The sequence below is a fragment of the Lipotes vexillifer genome, unplaced genomic scaffold (assembly GCF_000442215.2).
Source record: "Lipotes vexillifer unplaced genomic scaffold, Lipotes_vexillifer_v1.1 scaffold447, whole genome shotgun sequence".
NCBI classification, from domain to species: domain Eukaryota; kingdom Metazoa; phylum Chordata; class Mammalia; order Artiodactyla; family Lipotidae; genus Lipotes; species Lipotes vexillifer.
Window position 1 is genome coordinate 843,407 of NW_006786302.1, and position 19,409 is coordinate 862,815.

A 19,409-nucleotide genomic window follows, 5' to 3' on the forward strand; every position below is an offset into this window, starting at 1 on the left:
GAGAGGTAGGATTCTACAACGCTTTGCTTGGGAAAGTCGTCTGGGGGAAAGCAAAGAAAAGAGGCTGAATTCCAGGTCTGGGTTGGTCCAAAGTAGAAAAAAGATGCCGACAGTGGAAGTGGCCCCCAAGAGAGATGTGAGCTCAGCCAGAGCAGGATTTTGTAACTGAAAGTGAATACCAGTCTATAAAATCTTAAGAATTAATAAGTAAATCTGGGGCAATCATTAGACCTCTCACTGACTTGGGAAGAAGGCTCAAACAAATTTTCATTAAATCTTAGAAGTCGCTGGCACTTCCAACTTATGTCTCTGGGTTCCTTAAACCCAGCGTAGGGTGAGGATTGAGAAACCATCTCTTCATTCCAACAAATCAGCTCATATGGGCTCTTCCTAAGGCCCAGAGTGACAAAGAAGACAAACGCAAGAAGATAAATAAACTAAACCCACAGCCTCTTCCAGGGGTTGTTAGCAATAGATGTTGAAGACCTACTAAGCAGCTCCAGTCCTGACCTGGTGCTGAACCTGAGCCCTCCACATGGAACGTCCCTGACTCATACCTGTGCCCAGAGGCCTCACCTGAGCAGTGAGGCGAGGATGGGGTTCGGGGGGCAACCTGGGACAATACAGTAGCTTAGTCAAAATGGTCACAGCCTTGTGGTGGAGTCTTTTCACCTTTCCCCCCAGGGCTCTATTAGTTCATATATTAAAACAACAAGGTGATTTTATACTTGTAGACAGAGATGGTCACTGTTCCTGTTTGACAAATGAGAGGGCTGAGGCTGAGGCTTGCTCAGCACCAGCGGAGCAGGATTCTGGGTGAGGAATTATGATTCCTTGGGGTGGGCTTGGTTCACTGGACACCATTGTCCTTCTCTACAAAGGGTGTATTGTGAAATGTTTACAAAAGCACTTTCAGGAAGAGTTCAATGTCTATTTCTATCTTGGTGAGAATGTGGGTGAATGTATATGAGCGGTGGCAGAGTCCCCTGGCAGAGGGAAAAGGGAATTTACACTTGCTGTGTTCCTACCAGAGCCCAGGACTGGGTTCCTTACCTACATCACCTGCACTTTCTGAGAGATAAAGCAGCAGCAACGGACTTTCTGGGGTGATGTAATGTTCTATAACTTAATGCGACGGCCACACAGGGTGTGCATTTGTCAAAAGGCAACAACTGGTCCATTTAAGATTTGGGCTTTTCATTCTTTCAAAATTTTACCTCAAAAGAAGTAGAACCATAAACAGATACTGAACTCTGGTCAATGATATAGATGCTACAGTGTTTAGCTGTGCAATGTTCTTATGTCCAAAGCTTACCTTTTTTTTTTAGTTAAAAAAATTGAACTATAGTTGATGTACAATATTATATGTTACAGATGTACAACAGAGTGACTCACAGTTTTAAAGATTATACTCCATTTATAGTTATTATAGAATATTGGCTATATTCCCTGTGTTGTACAATATATGCTTGTAGCTTATTTTATACATAATAGTTTGTACCTCTTAATCCCCTACCCCTGTACTTCCCCTCCCCACTTCCCATTCCTCACTGGTAATCACTAATTAATTTGTTTTCTATATCGTGGGCATGCTTCTTTTTTCTTATATTCACTAGTTTTTTGTATTTTCTTTAGATTCCACATATAAGTGATATTATACAGTATTTGTCTTTTTCTGACTTATTTCACTTAATATAATACCCTCCAAGTCTATCCATGTTGCTGCAAATGGCAAAATTTCATTTTTTTATGGCTGAGTAGTATTCCATTGTATATACATACATATATATGTGTGTACCACATCTTCTTTATCCATTCATCTGTTGATGGACACTTAGGTTGCTTCCATACCTCCGCAATTGTAAATAACGCTACTATGGACATTGTGGTATATCTATCTTTTCAAATTAGTGTTTTGGTTTCTTTTGGATATATACCCAGGAGTGGAATTGCTGGGTCATAGGGTAGTTCTATTTTTACTTTTTTGAGGAACCTCCATATTGTTTTCCACAGTGGCTGCACCAATTTACATCCCCACCAACAGGGTACGAGGGTTCCCTTTTCTCCACATGCTTGCCAACATTTGTTATTTGTATTCTTTTTGGTGATAGCCATTCTGACAGGTATGAGGTGATATATCATTGTGGTTTTGATTTGCATTTTGCTGATGATTAGTGATGTTGAGTGTCTTTTCATGTATCTCTTTGGGAAAATGTCTATTCAGGTCATCTGCCCATTTCTTAATTGGGTTGTTTGCTTTTTTGATGTTGAGTTGTATGAGTTGTTTACATATTTTGGATATTAACCCCTTATCAGTCATATCATTTGCAAATATTTTCTCCCATTCTGTAGGTTGTCTTTTCATTTTGTCAATGATTTCCTTTGCTGTTCAAAAGCTTTTAATTAGGTTCTATTTGTTTATTTTTGCTTTTATTTCCTTTGTTTTAGGAGACAGATCCAAAAAAGTATTGCTGTGATTTATGTCAAAGAGTGTTCTGCCTATGTTTTCCTCTAGGAGTTTTATGGTTTCTTGTCTTACATTTAGGTTCTTAATACATTTTGAGTTTATTTTTGTATACAGTGTTACAGAATATTCTAATTTCATTCTTTCACATATAGCTTTCTAGTTTTCCTAGCACCACTTACTGAAGAGACTGTCTTTTATCTATTGTATATTCTTGCCTCCTTTATCGTAGATTAATGGACCATAAGTGCATGGGCTTATTTCTGGGCTCTCTATTCTGTCCCACTGATCTGTGTGTCTGTTTTTATGCCAATACCATACTGTTTTGTTTTGTTTTTTTAAATATAAATTTATTTATTATTTGTTTTTGGTTGCATTGGGTCTTCATTGCTGCATGTAGGGGCTACTCTTTGCTATGGTGCACGGGCTTCTCATTGTGCTGGCTTCTCTTGTTGTGGAGCACGGGCTCTAGGTGTGTGGGCTTCAGTAGTTGTGGCACGCGGTCTTAGTAGTTGTGGCGCATGGGCTTAGTTGCTCTGCAGCATGTGGGATCTTCCCAGACCAGGGCTTGAACCCATGTCCCCTGTATTGGCAGGTGGATTCCTAACCACTGTTTTGATTACTGTAGCTTTGTAGTATAGTCTGAAATCAGGAAGTGTGATTCCTCCACCTCTATTCTTCTTTCTCAAGATAGTTGTGGCTGTTCAAGATATTTTGTTTTCCATAGAAATTTTTGAATGGTTTGTTCCAGTTCTGTGCAAAATGCCATTGGTATTTTGATAGGGATTGCATTGAATCTGTAGATTGCCTTGGATAGTATGGTCATTTTAACAATATTAATTCTTCCAATCCAAGAACATGGTATATCCTTCAATCTGTTTGTGTCATCTTTGATTTCTTTCATCAGTGCCTTATAGTTTTCTGAATACAGGTTTTTACCTCCTTAGGTAGGTTTATTCCTAAGTATTTTATTCTTTTTTTTTTGGCTGCACCAAGTGGTTTGTGGGATCTTAGTTCCCTGACCAGGGATCGAAGCCAGGCCCCTGGCAGTGAGAGCACCAAGTCCTAACCACTGGACTGCCAGGGAATTCCTAAGTATTTTATTCTTTTTGATGTGATGGTAAATGGGATTGTCTCCTTAATTTCTCTTTCTGATCTTTCATTGTTAGTGTATAGGAATGTAAGAGATTTTTGTGCATTAATTTTGTATCCTACAACTTTACCAGATTCATTGATGAGCTCTAGTAGTTTTCTGGTAGCATCTTTAGGATTTTCTATGTATAGTATCATGTCATCTGCAAACAGTGACAGTTTTACTTCTTCCTTTCAAATTTGGATTTATTTCTTTTTAATTGCTGTGGCTAGGACTTCCAAAACTATGTTGAATAAAAGTGGCAAAAGTGGCCATACTTGCCTTGTTCCTGATCTCAGAGGAAATACTTTCAGCTGTTCACCATTGAGTATGATGTTAGCTGTGGGCTCATCATATATGGCCTTTATTATGTTGAGGTATGTTCCCTCTATGCCCACTTTCTGGAGAGTTTTTATCATAAATGGGTGTTGAATTTTGTCAGAGGCTTTTTCTGCATCTATTGAGATGACATATGGTTTTTATTCTCCAATTTGTTAATGTGGTGTATCACATTGATTTGCAGATATTGAAAAATTCTTGCATCCTGGGGATAAATCCCACTTGATCATCATGCATACTCCTTTTAATGTATTGTTGGATTGATTGGGTTTGATAATATTTTGTTGAGGATTTTTGCATCTATGTTCATCAGTGATATTGGCCTGTAATTTTCTTTTTTTGTGATATCTTTGTCTGGTTTTGGTGTCAAGGTGATGCTGGCCTCATAGAGTGAGTTTAGAATTGTTCCTTCCTCTGCAATTTTTTGAATAGTTTCAGAAGGATAGGTGTTAACTCTTCTCTAAGTGTTGGGCAGAATTCACTGTGAAGCCATCTGGTTCTGGACTTTTGTTTGTTGGGAGTTTTTAAATTACTGATTCAGTGTCTGAAACTTACTTTGAAATGTATCTGCAAAACAAGATGGATTGGTGGGTAGACAAAGGGATTGTTAGATGGATACACATGTGATAAAGCAGGTAAAGCAAAATGTTAATAGTAGAATCTAGGAGATAGATACACGAGTGTTCATTGTAAAATTCCTTCAACTTTTCTGTATGGTTGAAATTTTTCATAGTTAAATGTTAGGGAAAAAAGTGATACTCACAGCTAGTATCAATCTGGCGGCTATGGAAAGCCATGAAATCTGAGTGCTCTGAAATAAAACATTCCAGTCAGGCCAGTTTTGTAGCCATGTAGGTAAAAGGTCCTTCTTGAAAGGAGAGAAGAACAATGCTGCTTCTAGTTGAAACTGCATTTCTAATATGCAGTGCTCTCCCCCTTGAACTTGTGTCATGTTCTTTCCCAAGACACAGGGTACCATCCTCATCTTCACAGTATCTGCATCCGCAGGAAGCAGCCTCTTCTCTGCCTTGGGAGACACCACGCTCTCCTGGATTTTCTCCCATCTCTCTGGTGGCCCTTCTCAAGCTCCATCACTGACTCCTTCTCCTGTGCCTACTTTATAATGCAGAGGTTTCTTTGCGCTGGGTTCTGGGCCTTCCTGTCTTTTCTGTACCCTCTTCCTCCCAAGGTGTTCTCAACAGTTTTCCTGGATTTTAGCACCATCTCTAGGATGACATCTCCCAAAGTGATAGCTCCGGCCTAAGCATCCTTTCAACAATGGACTCTTATGTCCAGATGCTTCTTTAACACCCACTGGACTGTCTCTCAGAGTCCCATCCCTGTAAGTCTGAATCTGAACTCCTTGCACACCCCTTCACACTCTGTTCAGCCGCCGCCAGGGTTTCTCTTTCCGTCACCTCCCCACCACCGCCCTACCACGGCCATCATCTGTCCTGGATCACCAGGCGCCTCCCAGCCTGTCTCCCATGGAGAGTCACCCCACTCTAGTCTAATTCAAGCTGCCAATGCATCTTTTAAAAACATAAATCGGATCATATCTCTTCTCTACTCAAAACTCATCAATGGCTTGTCTCTGTGGTTAGGACAAAATACAACATTCTCAATATGGACCACAAGGCCCCCGGGATGGGGCCCCTGCCTGCCGCCTACCTTTTCTGCCTCTACTGGGGCCACATGAGTCTCTGTTCCTCCAACAAGAGAAGCATCTTCTTACCCCAGGGCCTGTGTATGAGGCATCCCTCCTGGAATGTTTCCAACCATCCTTCCTGGTAAATCCCTACTCATTGTTTTAGGTCTGAGCTTAAATAAGGCTTTTTGAGAGAAACTTCCTGACACACCCGTCCCGCCATGTAAACTATGTCTCACTGTTACTGTCTCTCATAAAGCCTGTACTTTCGTCTTACAGTAGAATTAGTGATGATAGTTGTCTGCCTCTCCCACTAGACTTCAGACTCTGTGCGGGCCTGCCGTGTGTGGGGGGGGTCTGCTGTGATCCACCCCGTGTCCGGGGATGCGGCCCCTGACAGGGGTCCCCAGCGCGCAGGAGGGGGTCAGTTTATGCACTTACTTGTTGAGTAACGTTCAACTATGCCTCAGGGAGATGCAGTTTGAAAGGTGAGGGACAAAGTCACAAATCAACATGGCATCTGGGCTCAGCATCCTTAGGACCCGTGTAGCCTACTGCACAGCCCTTACCACCTTGGGTGTGAGCACAACAGGCACACGTAGCCCGTTCTCAGTCATTCCTGTCCCTCCCCTCACCCCTCACTCCCACTTACATGCAGATGAAGAAAAAGCAAGAAAGAGCAGTCAATACTTAAAACTCTTGCTGGGAAGACTCCCTCCTCCTCATCTGCACCCAGGGAGCTTTGGGGCACAGTCTGCAAAAAGCTTACAGAAACGAAAGGCAAAGGGCCTGAACTCAGAATCACATGGTCAGTCCTCCCCTGGTTCTGCAGCCCATTCGATTAGGATCTTACGTGCACGATTTTATGGCTTAGAATCTTCATGTGCCCTGCCTATGCCGCACAGCTATTAGGAGGACGAAATGAGCTAATGTAAGTGAAAGTGCTTCTTATACCATAAACCTACGACCACCACATAGAAGTAGCTTATGTGCAGCTTGAGGAATAGTGAAATGTTTATACTGATTTTGCTGTTTTTAACAATGAAAGATGCTAATAAAAGTTGTCACAATAATTACATTACCATGAGAATAATGAACAACTTGATATTCTTCCCACTTTAAGGAGGATGTTTAATTATAGATAGGAACACGGTAGAAATGACCTAAATTTAGAAATATTACTTCCTAAATCAGCAATTCATGACTAAGATTACCCTACATAGCACTTAAATTGTGTGAGCATTCAACTGACCTGTAAGTAATAACTTTCCAGTTGATGCCATACTAAAATGTTTTTCCTCATAGTTACATACTACTTTTATAACAAAACAACTTTATTTTCCTGTTTGTAAAAGTAATGTGTAGTCATAAGAATTCAAAGGATATACAAATATAATAAGTAGCAAGAGAAAATTATTCATCAATATCTTCTCTTTATCAACATCAAAAAATATTGTAAAAATAAGTAAGACTTGCAAGTAATTATAAATATGTCTTATAACAGGCATCACTTGATGAGAATGTTAAAATCTCTAATACATGGGATTATTTCAAAAGACTGTTCCACATTGCAAAAGCATACGTTTTTGTTTATGAGACATCTCTAATTTATCAGCTATTAGTTCTTTTTGCCCATGTGTATTTGAGAAGATCATTCTTTTCAATTGAAAAATCAGAACTAAAATATCCACCAGATATTTCAATAACTTTACAATATGTAGAACAATTAAGAGATATAGAAATTGTTAGCAAAGGGAAATGACACAAGGACCCACAGTATTTATTAAATGTTATATGGAAGGGGCAAGAAATAAAGATTCATGGCACATGCTAATTTTGCAGATTGTTAATAAATACAGACATTATGATACATCTGTATTGCCACAGGAAATAGTCAAGAGATTACTAATTTTAAAGGCCAGGCTGTCAGCAAGAATGAAGCTGAAATCCAGGGATGTTCCAAGAAAAGGGAGAAACATGCCCGGAGCATTGAGAAAACTTTCAGGCTGAATTCATGTGAATTACTGGACAACCCTGGGTTTCTAAATTCTCTGGCATCTTATGTGTAAGATTGAGAAAGGGCTACTCCTGTTCTATATCCCCACCTAGTGGACAATGGCATCCATGCTCTGGTGCAGTGGCTTCAGAGAGAGGCTTGCTCGCCCCAGTTAGGTAAGGAGCTGATGAATATTGTTTGGGACACAGAAGATGAATTACCCTTTGAGTTTTAGTTTGGGTTTGGACTTTAAAACGTCTGCTTAATGAAGAAAATCTGGTATTTCATCATCTTTTATTAGCCTGTAGGAAAAAATAAGCGGCATTTATAAGCAGCATCTCTTCCTCTTTTCAAGAACTAAAAATACATAAGGGTGTTAATATTTCCACTGAGTTTCCATTAATAATTAATTTTAAAAAGCTCTCTTTTTGTCCTCCTCCACCCAGCTCTTTCTGCCTACTTCACAAGTCTTTGATACCAGCTTCACCGACTTGACCGTTTGTTCTAAAGCAAAAAACAATTCAGGTCCCGTTGCAATGTAATTCAAACTGTGGTAGCAACACATGAGTGGATCCTGACATCAGTATCGGGGGTCGTGTCCAGGATTAAAAAATAAAATATCCATTTTTCATTTTTTGAGGAGTCTACACACTGTTTTCCACTGCACGGTCCCACTTACATGAGAAGTAATCCAAAATAGACTCCCAGAAGTAGGAGGGGAGTGGTGGTTGCCATGGGCTGGGGGATGGGGTGAGAAGTGGGGGTCAAGTTTCAGTTACACGAGATAAGTTCCGGAGAACTGAACAACACTGGGTCTGTAACTAACAACACCGTATTATGCACTTAGCATTTTTAAAATTAATTAATTTATTGTTGGCTGCATTGGGTCTTCGTTGCTGTGTGCAGGCTTTCTCTAGTTGCAGTGAGCGGGGGCTACTCTTCTTTGCGGTGCGGTGGCTTCTCTTGTTGCGGAGCACGGGCTCTAGGCCTGTGGACTTCAGTAGTTGTGGCTCATGGGCTTAGATGCTCTGCAGCATGTGGGATCTTTCCGGACCAGGGCTCGAACCCGTGTCCCCTGCATTGGCAGGTGGATTCTTAACTACTGCACCACCAGGGAAGCCCTGCACTTAGCATTTTAAGAGGTTAGATCTCATGTTTTTACCACGATTAAAAAAAAAAAAAAAAGGATCATTGAGGAAGACTATGAAGAAAAAGTAAGGAAGGGAGGGAGGGAGGGAGGGAGGAAGGGAAGAAAGACTAGACTGGAATCTAAAATGTCAGCGAGTTTCTCACATACATAGTGTTATTCTGTGAAACTTCTGTTACGTGTGTGTGTTGTGTGTACTGAGGTGTGAGATAAAGGGCTTTTCATCCTGGGGGGCAAGTTCAGAAAAGTTCAAAAGGCTCTGCTCTATTGTTCTAAAAAAAAAAATCAAACTACAGCTAAAATCTCTATTGTATTTCAAATGAATTAGGGTTCCTTGTCTGTAAATATGCTTCTCTGTTTCTGAAAAAGGTGGTTTAAGATGCCTTGAGGCAGGAAATGGGATGGCGTCAGAGGCAAAGAAGTGGAACTGTTGGCCCAGTCTATTCTTCTTTTTCTTTAATAATTTTTTAAAAAATTTATTTATTTTTGGCTGCATTGGGTCTTCATTGCTGCACGCAGGCTTTCTCTAGCTGCAGCAAGTGGGGGCTACTCTTCGTTGTGGTGTGTGGGCTTCTCATTGCAGTGGCTTCTCTTGTTGCAGAGCACAGGCTCTAGGCTCGTGGGCTTCAGTAGTTGTAGCACGTGGGCTCAGTGGTTGTGGCACACGGGCTTAGTCGCTCCGCGGCATGTGGGATCTTCCTGGACCAGGGCTCGAACCCATGTCCCCTGCATTGGCAGGCAGATCCTCAACCACTGCGCCACCAGGGAAGCCCCGGCCCAGTCTATTCTTTGCCTTGGATGTGAGGATAACGTCGGACAGATCTGGAAGCCTCCTGTGATGGGGCACAACCTTTGGAGCAGGACAATCCTGGTTTTGAATTCTGATGCAGACACTTCTCACTGTATGTCAGCCTCTCTGGTCTCAGCGTCCTAATCTGAACATGAAGCCGTTCATTATTACTGTGTGGAGCTGTCATGAGAAACACATGGATGGTAGACAGTGTGCCCATCACATGCAAGGAGCCAGAGTTGCACTGACATCACTTCATATAGTTCTTGTCTTCCTTATCGCCCTAGATTTCTATAGCTTAAAATTGCAAATATCCCTAAAAGAATTTAAAACTTGAATCCCAATAACGATTGCTTCTTCAGGGCGGTCCAGTGAAAGCCTGAACTCTGCATTCTCTGATTCTGTTTATGACTGCGTTTATTATAAATCTCAGTGAAAGTGTTTTCCTTGTTTCTGCAATGCCTTCTTTATTTTACAAAGAGCAGGGGTCTCTTGTGGTTTTTCTTCTTAAAGTGGGATACCATCGTGGGGGTGGTGACCACCCAAATGGAACCACGGCGTTTCCTGTGAGCAGAGCAGGCCTGGGGAGAAGATGAGGACCCAGCTCCATTTGTTTCAAATTGAGGGGTAACTGAAATATAATATTACATTATCAGGTGTGCACCATGGTGATTCCATAGCTGTAAATATTGTGAAACGATGGCGACAGTAAGTCTAGTTAACATCCATCACCATAGGTAGTTACACATTTTTTTTTCTTGTGATGAGAACATTTAAGATCTACTCTCTCGGTAACTTTCAAATATACAGCACAGTATTGTTAGCTGTGGTCACCATGCTGTACTTTGCATCCTCAGGACTCATTTACATTATAACTGGAAGTCTGTGCCTTTGACGCCCTTCTCCCATTTTGCCCACCCACCCTGCCTCTGGGCACCACTAGGCCTCTCTCTGAATCTGTGCATCCAGCCACATTTTACATCCCCTCCCTTCGGCCGGGGTCTCTCTTCAACCCCTCTGCTCCCTCATCTTTGCTCCTCCAACCCGCCCAGCCTCACCCCAGGGGAACCTGAACGGACAAACTATTGCTAAAAATAGTACCTGTCTTGCCTCCTGAGGTGGGGGGGGGGGTTCCTGATGAGGAAGTGAGAAAAGAAGGAGAAAGCTATAAGAACAGTGGGGTCACACCAGTGTCTGGTGTTGTTTTCATGTTCTGAATCCATCTCAGAAATGTTAGCAATGCAGTAAGGTCTGCTAACCTGGGCTCCCTGGGTCTGCCACTTACCAGCGGGGTGACCTTGGCAAACCATGTGAAGCCTCAGTTTCATAATCTCTAAATTGTGGAAAGTAGTACCTCCCATTCACAGGGAGCTTTAAGAATTAAACACGTAATGCAGGTAGACACGTCAAAACAGATCCCAGCCACAGTAAGTGGTTACTATGGACTGAATGTTTATGTCCCCCACAAAACTCACAAACTGAAGCCTAATCCCTGGTGTGATGGTATTTGGAGGTGGGGCCTTTGGTTGGTGACTATGTCATGAGGGTGGGGCCCCCATGAATGGGATTAGTGCCCTAATAAGAAGAGACACAGATCTCTCTCTCTCTCTCCCCCCCACGTGGGGACACAAGAAGAAGACGGCCATCTGCAAACCAGGAAGAGGACCCTCACCAGATACAGATCTGCCAGCACCCTGCTCTTGGAATTCTAGCCTCCAGATCTGCGAGAATAAATGTTTGTTGTTTAAACCACCAGTCTTCAACAACCCCCAGTGATACTTTTGTTATAACATTTGGAACAGACTAAGACAATGACCAATAAAGACAATGGTTGTTATTATGTTATCTCCCCAGATTTTGTGTCTTCAAAGGACCATAAAGGCAGTCCTTAAAAAGTTAAGAAGTTAATGTTTTCCTTAAGTTAAAGTTTCATACCCTATAAAACCTGTGCCTTGTGGGAAAATGGGAGAAAAGCCAAGAAATCTGGGGCAAAGAAGACTTCTTGATACTCTCAAATCATATCATGTGACTGACTTGATTCAAAGAAAAACAATTAATAGTATAGGAGGTACTCAACACTGACAAAATTGTGACTACAGTGTATGAAAGACCAGGGTGTGAAACTGTGTTTAACACTGTGAGACTCTCCTGGTGGAGTCTCTTCTGGAGGAGAGTCCTCCTGTGGGGCCAATGTGTGACCCACAGATGAATCGTCACAGAGAGCCGGGGCCGGAGAGCCTGTCACCTGGGCTAGGAGGGGTCCAGGTACCCCACCACCCTGGGCACCCCCCCCACCCCTGGTTTAGTGTCATCTTTGTTGTGCAGATGAGCTGACAACTAGAATAGTCCCCTGGCTGGAAACTCTGACTTGGTGGTGTGTCTACCCAGGACCCGAGCTTTCACATAGGATGTAACAGCTGCTGTTGGCACTCCTATGCAAGGCAGGTGGGTTCCCCACTGGTGGCACCTGCCACTGCGGTCACCAGGCCCTCATGGCCCCAGATGTTAACAGAACAGTGTGGCAAAGAGGAGCCGAGACTCAATAAAGTGCAAACCAAACAGAATGACCCAGTGATGAATATTTTGGACAAACTGAAAGGGGTAGAGGGAGAAGGCAAGGCAGCTTCTGGATTTCCAGGAGCCCCTTCCCAGGAGGGGTTGGTTGAGGGAAGGAGGACACATCCCCCTTGATTCAGGCCCAGGTTAGCTTGAATTCCAGGAGAGGAGCCTTTGGGGCCTTTCTCAGGTAGACTGCCCAGAGACACAGGGCAGAATCCTGTGGGTCTGCTGTCCCCAGGTGGCTGGTGAGACAACAGAAGGCTTGGTGCTGGGATGAGCCAGCTGGGGAAGGGAGGCAGGTCCTATAGTTGCTGAGAATCTCACTCGTAGGCTCATCAGTGAGGCTGACCTGATCTTCCTAGGACTAAATCTGAGGAGCTTTCCCAGCGTTCTACCCAACCAGATGGGGTGGGGCTCACCCCAGAGCAAATCCACGGGAACTAGGAAAGGAGCCATTCTAAGAGTAACCCATCACCGTCCCTCAGAGACAAGGGCCAAACACTGCCAGTCTTCTACACAGGGTTTCTCAGGCAGCTGCCGTTTTGCCTGCAGCTCTGTCACCCGTCAGCTTCCCTGACCTGTCAGCTTTACAAGGTGGTTAGAGCTGGGTTTAGTATCCCCAGGCCCCTGGGCATCTCCACCATCAGCAGGTGACCTAAAGAATTTAATCACCGTTCAAAAAATAAAACAAAGCATAGAGCAGACCGTGACCTCACCAACGTCAAGGAAACACCCAAACAGTAAAGTGGAAGATTAACTGTCCAAGACATTGACATGAGAACATTTACGATTATTCTTTACTTAACAACTACAAAAGGAAAATGTCAGTCAACTTTCCAGCAAGCTGAGATCCCAGGATGCCTGAAAGGAGGACAGGAAGGACCTCTCCAGTTTCAGCAACCACTAGGTGTTTTTTTTTTCCTGTTTTAGTAATATGAGTTGAAAGATGAAATATCATTAGCCTGTGGGGAGAACCCCAACCAAAGAAATCTACAACATATAGTATGTAAATGCTTTTCTTCCCTTTCTTAAATTTTGGATGCTGGTGCTAAACTTCCAAGTGTCATGATTTTAAAAAGAAATTTTATGCCTTTTAAATTTATTTCTGGGATGAGGGGAGGGTAATATTTTTGCTTTCTTATGGGACTCTCTTTAAAATGTGCATATGAAGTTCCTCAAAAATAAAATTTTTACTCTCAAAATGAAAAAAAATTTGTTCCTCCACCCAATACTCAAGTCCCTCAGACAAGGTGCTCACCCTGCCTGGCCTGAGGTGGCCTTGGGGCCAAGCCTGTGGTGTGTGGCTAAGACAAGGCACACGAGTGTGCAGAAAGCTTGCCACATGGTCAGTACTTAATGCACATCAGCTGTTAGCTCTTGTTTTCTGTAAACTTGAGGGGACTTTTGTTGTAAGATTTCTGCCTCCCATTGTCTGGGGGAAGAGGAAGGTCGGCCGGAGTGACGGTGACAGTGGAAGAGGCACATGAGCAGAGCTCTGACCTTTCAGAAAAGAATCGTAAGCCACCCATGTCACCTATATTCCCTGTCCAACCCCCCACCCCCAAACTCAAACCCAACTAAAACACACTCTAGGAACTGAAGGCAAGAGGAGCAGAGGGAGTCCTAAAAGATACCGAGGGGAAGATGAGAAAGCCGACGTTGTAAACCTGAGTCTGCAGGGAAAGCGTCCATCTGATGGCTTATCTGAACCACTGCTGTTTGAAGGATGACAAATCACCAGAAAGGGCAGAAAAACAGGGCAAACAAAGGAGGGTGAGAAAGTCATGCAGAAGGGGCAAGGAGAGGTGTGTGCAAATGAAGTGATATTCCATGAAAAGGTACAGATTTTAAAAAGGTATGTAGGTACATACCACTACAGTTTTGTGAAACATGTTCCCACTGATAATAAGTAGAAGGGAATTTGGTATAATTAGAAGATATTCAGTAAAGTTTTAAAGATACTTAAATTCAATATAAAAAGTATACAAAGCACTGCAAAATAACTCAAAGTTATTTTAAAATTGCTTTATCTGATTTAGCATTGTTTTAGTTCATTCCTGGGCTATCATTGTTTTAAATTTATTTTTGGTTGCGTTGCGTCTTCATTGCTGTGAGCGGGCTTTCTCTAGTTGCGGCGAGCGGGGGCTACTCTTCGTTGTGGTGCGCAGGCTTCTCACTGTGGTGGCTTCTCTTGTTGCGGAGCATGGGCTCCAGGCACATGGGCCTCAGCGGTTGCAGCACGTGGGCTCCAGAGCACAGGCTCAGTAGTTGTGGCACACGGGCTTAGTTGCTCTGCGGCATGTGAGATCTTCCCAGACCAGGGCTCAAACCCGTGTCCCCTGCAATGGCAGGCGGATTCTCAACCACTGCACCACCAGGGAAGCCCGTGGGCTATTACTTTTGATAGGTAAATGTTCCCTCATTTTGCTATTACCTATAAAGGCAATGACTGATGCATTTATAATCACAATTAGAACAAAAACTCGAGAACTCCTTGGGTGGGGTAGGATGCTGGGAATGCCAAATTGGATGTCACAGGGACTTCTCTGAGGGTCTTTATTTAAAAATAAATTCCCATCTGGCTCCCCGCAGTGTAGACCTCCTGTGTGGCCCTGTGATACCCTACACTTCTCCAATGTGGCACTAAACCCAGTGTATTACAAGTTCCTTTTGATTTTTCTCTCTTCCCCTTGGACTGCAAACTGAAAAGGTAGATGATAAATACCCGTTGAATTAATAACTCCAGCAAGCATTCACTGGGAGCCGGTGTGTGGCCGGCAGTGTTCTCAGCACTGGGAATACAGCGGGGAGGGTACCTGTGAGCAGAACCCTGGACTCAGAGAGGAAACAGATAACAAGGAAATAAATGTCTGCCGTGTGTCAAATGGTGGTAAGTGCCATGGATAAACATAATGCAGGGGTGTAGGGGTCGGGGTGGCCCGAAGGGGAGCAGAGGTAGGCCCTTTGGCATCTGTGGGTCAGGGGAGGACCAGGCAGAGGCAGCAGCAGTGCAAGGGCCCTGAGCCAGGTGGGCTTGGTGAGTCCAGTGAGTCCCAGAGCAGGTGGAGTGATGGGAATGGAAGCAGTGACGAGGGGGGGTCAGAGGTCAGATCAGAGAGGCAGGCTGGGTTGCAGATTGTGTGGGACCAGGCAGGTCCTTTCATTCGGAATGCACTGGGAGTCAGTGGGAGGTTCTGAGCAGAAAAGTGATAGGATCTGGCTTTTCATGATGAAAGGACCCCTCCGGCTGCTGGACTGAGAACCAGCATGAGAAGGTAAACACTGAAGCCACCAAGCATCTAGCGGGTGATGGAATCATCCTGCCAAGAGGTGATGGGACTGCAGCGAGAGGAACCGGTGCATCAGGCTGTGGACGGCCCGCCGGGCGCTCAGGCACAGAAGGAGGCTGAGGGAGGATGTGCTGCCTTCTCTGTGGCTGTGGACGCAACCAGAAGTCTGGTTTTGGACATACCGAGTTTGAGTTTATTACACGTATCTTCTTTTTTCATGTTGAATTCTCTATCCAAGTTGGAGAGTAGGTGCTATTTCTTTTTCAGTACTACCATCAAACAGGAACTGAGAGTGTATGTAACAGTCCAGCAGGAACTGAAACCAGGAAAGGGTTGGGGGTGCCGTGTGGGGGGTGTTTTTGTTTAAACATAGGGAGACACATGGACATCTCACCACCCCATTTTCCTCCAGCAATAAATCAACATTCGGTGGGTCTTCAGCAGCCAGCCCAGGGCTATCAGCACTCAGTGCTGTGGGCTTTTGGACTAAGGTCACTCTGAAGGGAAGCTAGAATGATAAACTGTATGTGGGCCCGGCTGGGAGGGGCAGCCCTCCATGGGCCCTGAACATCCCGGCAAGCTCGTGCTGACGGCGCCTGATGGTTAGGCTGACCCTTCCCCTGACATTTAAGTAGGTCAGGGCTTGTTTGCTGCCTGATCATGTGCTGGGCACTTGACCCTGGTCCCTCTCCTGCACATGCTGGTGTCATTTGGGACCATCACATGATCTCAGCGCTATGTGGGGGCAAAGGGAACTAATACAAAGAGCAGATGTTGTCTCCTGGGCTGTAAGTAGTAAAGTCCTTGGTCTCTGACCTCAGAGTCTTGTGTCTTCTGCCAGCATTCCCGAAAGAGGAACAGGACGTGTCAGAGTCTAAGTTGGGTAAAGTTTCAGAACCTTCACACTTGTGCACAGACCTCATCTCTCTCAGAGGGGTTGTCAGAAGCCCCGCTCTGGGTGGACGGGTAGTGTGGGATCAAACACGAAGGGCATTAGGGCAGATGCTCAGGCCCAGCCGGGAAGGACTGTAATTCCTCTGGGGACCTTTCTTCTGAATGAAGGACTTGACGGGGCAAAATGAAGAAAACTGATCACATGGAGCTGACAGGCTTGGGCTGATGTTCAATTTGTTTATACTCCTTTCCTCACCTTGTAGTGTAAATGTGAGTCCTCACTACAGTCCCTTGGGATTGAGTAAAGGATGGGACAGGTGGAAAGATCATTTTCAGCATAAAGGTAGCAGAAAACGACTGCTGAAAACCAAGGCAATCCTAGTTCACTTTTATCTAGAGATGTGCAGGATGCCAGGCCACAAAAAACGCGAGACCTTTATTTTTACAAAGAAAATACATTTGCACTTATTTTTAAGAAATTTAAGACCGGCTAGGCTGCTGGAATGCTGAACCTTCCCCCATTGACTCAGAAGTCCTCCTCCCTCCTCTGTGATCTGTTGCTCGGAGGGACCAGCCAGCAGACACCCACAACAGGTGCTGGGGGAGCACAGGGCCCTGGCAGAGGTACTGACTGTCTAAGGGAACACAGGAAGGGGCACCCTTTCAGTAGGTGTCGACCTTCCAAAAATGCACAGTACCAACTTAAAACTGCACTGAATTCCTGCAGAATTGCAACTCTAAGCTTTATGCTATGTGCAGTGCAATCCCTCTTCCTCCTATCGGAGCTCATCTTTTTAAGTTGATCTCAATGGTAAAAAGGGAAGGGAAACATGATGGTGCTTCTGGAACTGTCAACACAAAGAGCACACGGATGAATCGATATCATGGCAACAGGTGTGAGTGAGGGAGGTGAAACGTCATTGCCCCACAGGGATTTCCTCAGTGGTTTAGCCAAGGTCCCCTGCTAACTTCCACAGCCCTTCCTGCTGGTCAAAATCTGTTCTTAGAGGGATGCAGCAGAGGGCCAGAATGGCGCATGTGACAAATGATACATAAATAAGCCGATGGTGATCTAGGTACTCTGGGCTCAAGTTACTTCCCCCTAAGAAAGTAGGAAATACTTAAATCCAGTGTTTATCTTTATACCTCTGAACAATGCTGCCATCCCAAATAGATGAGAAAATGGAAACATGATGAAATTTGGAGATGCCAGCAGCCACTTTGACAAGAAGTAGGAAGCTCTGACTTCTACACAATGGGGTACTTTTGTTTTACACTGCGTGTCGGCTGAATGAAAAAAATGTCTTATTTTCTCCCATACACAACAGCCTACCACATTTCAACTTGCAAAAATTTTTATTTATCCCTTTTATTCACTGTTCCAGGTGTTTATATTGAAGGATAGGCATGATGTCCCAACCTGAAATCCAGATCACTGACATCCAAATTAGGTTCTAATTCTTTCCATCCTCTTGCTATCATGTCATACAACAAAAAATATATTAATTGCAAGCAGTCTTTGATTCAGATCTGCAGCAGAGTTGGTGAATCAACGGAAGTTTCCATGTCCCTTTTTATCCCAAATATCCCTAAAGTCCTCATTTGGGTTTTATGTTCTATCTTCTGCCACCCTGATGAACTTTTAAAAAGGTTTATTTTGATTTCTCCCTCTCTGGATCCACACACGATCTGAAGGGATTATATTTCCTTTCTAAATGTCTCTCTTCTTCATATTCACAAGTTTCCTCTTAAGGATATATACCCTCTACTTATCATCTCACACTGGTCAGAATGGCCATCATTAAAAAGCCTACAAATAGCAAATTCTGGAGAGGGTGTGGAGCAAAGGGAACCCTCCTACACTGTTGGTGGGAATGGAAATTCATGCAGCCACTATGGAGATCAGTACGGAGGTTCCTTAAAAAACTAAAAACAGAGTTACTATATGATCCTGCAATCCCACTCCTGGACATATATCTGGAAAAGATGAAAACTCTAAATTGAAAAGATACATGCACCCCAATGTTCATAGCAGCACTATTTACAATAGCCAAGACATGGAAACAACCTAAATGCCCATCAACAGATGAATGGATAAAGAAGACGTGGTATATATCTATATAGCTATATATCTATCTATATATATACATATACACACACACACACAATGGAATATTACTCAGCCATAAAAAAAGAATGAAATAATGCCATTTGCAGCTACATGGATGGACCTAGAGCTTATCATACTAAGTGGAGTAAGTCAGACAAAGAAAAATATCATATGATATCACTTATATGTGGAATCTTAAAAAATGATACAGATGAACTTATTTACAAAACAGAGACTCACAGACATAGAAAACAAACTTATGGTCACCAAAGCGGGAAGAGGGGAGAGGGATAAATTAGGAGTTTGGGATTCACAGATACACACCACTATATATAAAACAGAGAAACAACAAGATCCTACTGTATAGCACAGGGAACTCTATTCAATATTTTGTAATAAACCATAATGGAAAAGAATCTGAATCTGAATATATATATATATATATATATATATATATACACACACACACACATATATGTATATGTAAAACTGAATCACTTTGCTGTAAGGGCAGAAAAACAGGGCAAACAAAGGAGGGTGAGAAAGTCATGCAGAAGGGGCAAGGAGAGGTGTGTGCAAATGAAGTGATATTCCATGAAAAGGTACAGATTTTAAAAAGGTATGTAGGTACATACCACTACAGTTTTGTGAAACATGTTCCCACTGATAATAAGTAGAAGGGAATTTGGTATAATTAGAAGATATTCAGTAAAGTTTTAAAGATACTTAAATTCAATATAAAAAGTATACAAAGCACTGCAAAATAACTCAAAGTTATTTTAAAATTGCTTTATCTGATTTAGCATTGTTTTAGTTCATTCCTGGGCTATCATTGTTTTAAATTTATTTTTGGTTGCGTTGCGTCTTCATTGCTGTGAGCGGGCTTTCTCTAGTTGCGGCGAGCGGGGGCTACTCTTCGTTGTGGTGCGCAGGCTTCTCACTGTGGTGGCTTCTCTTGTTGCGGAGCATGGGCTCCAGGCACATGGGCCTCAGCGGTTGCAGCACGTGGGCTCCAGAGCACAGGCTCAGTAGTTGTGGCA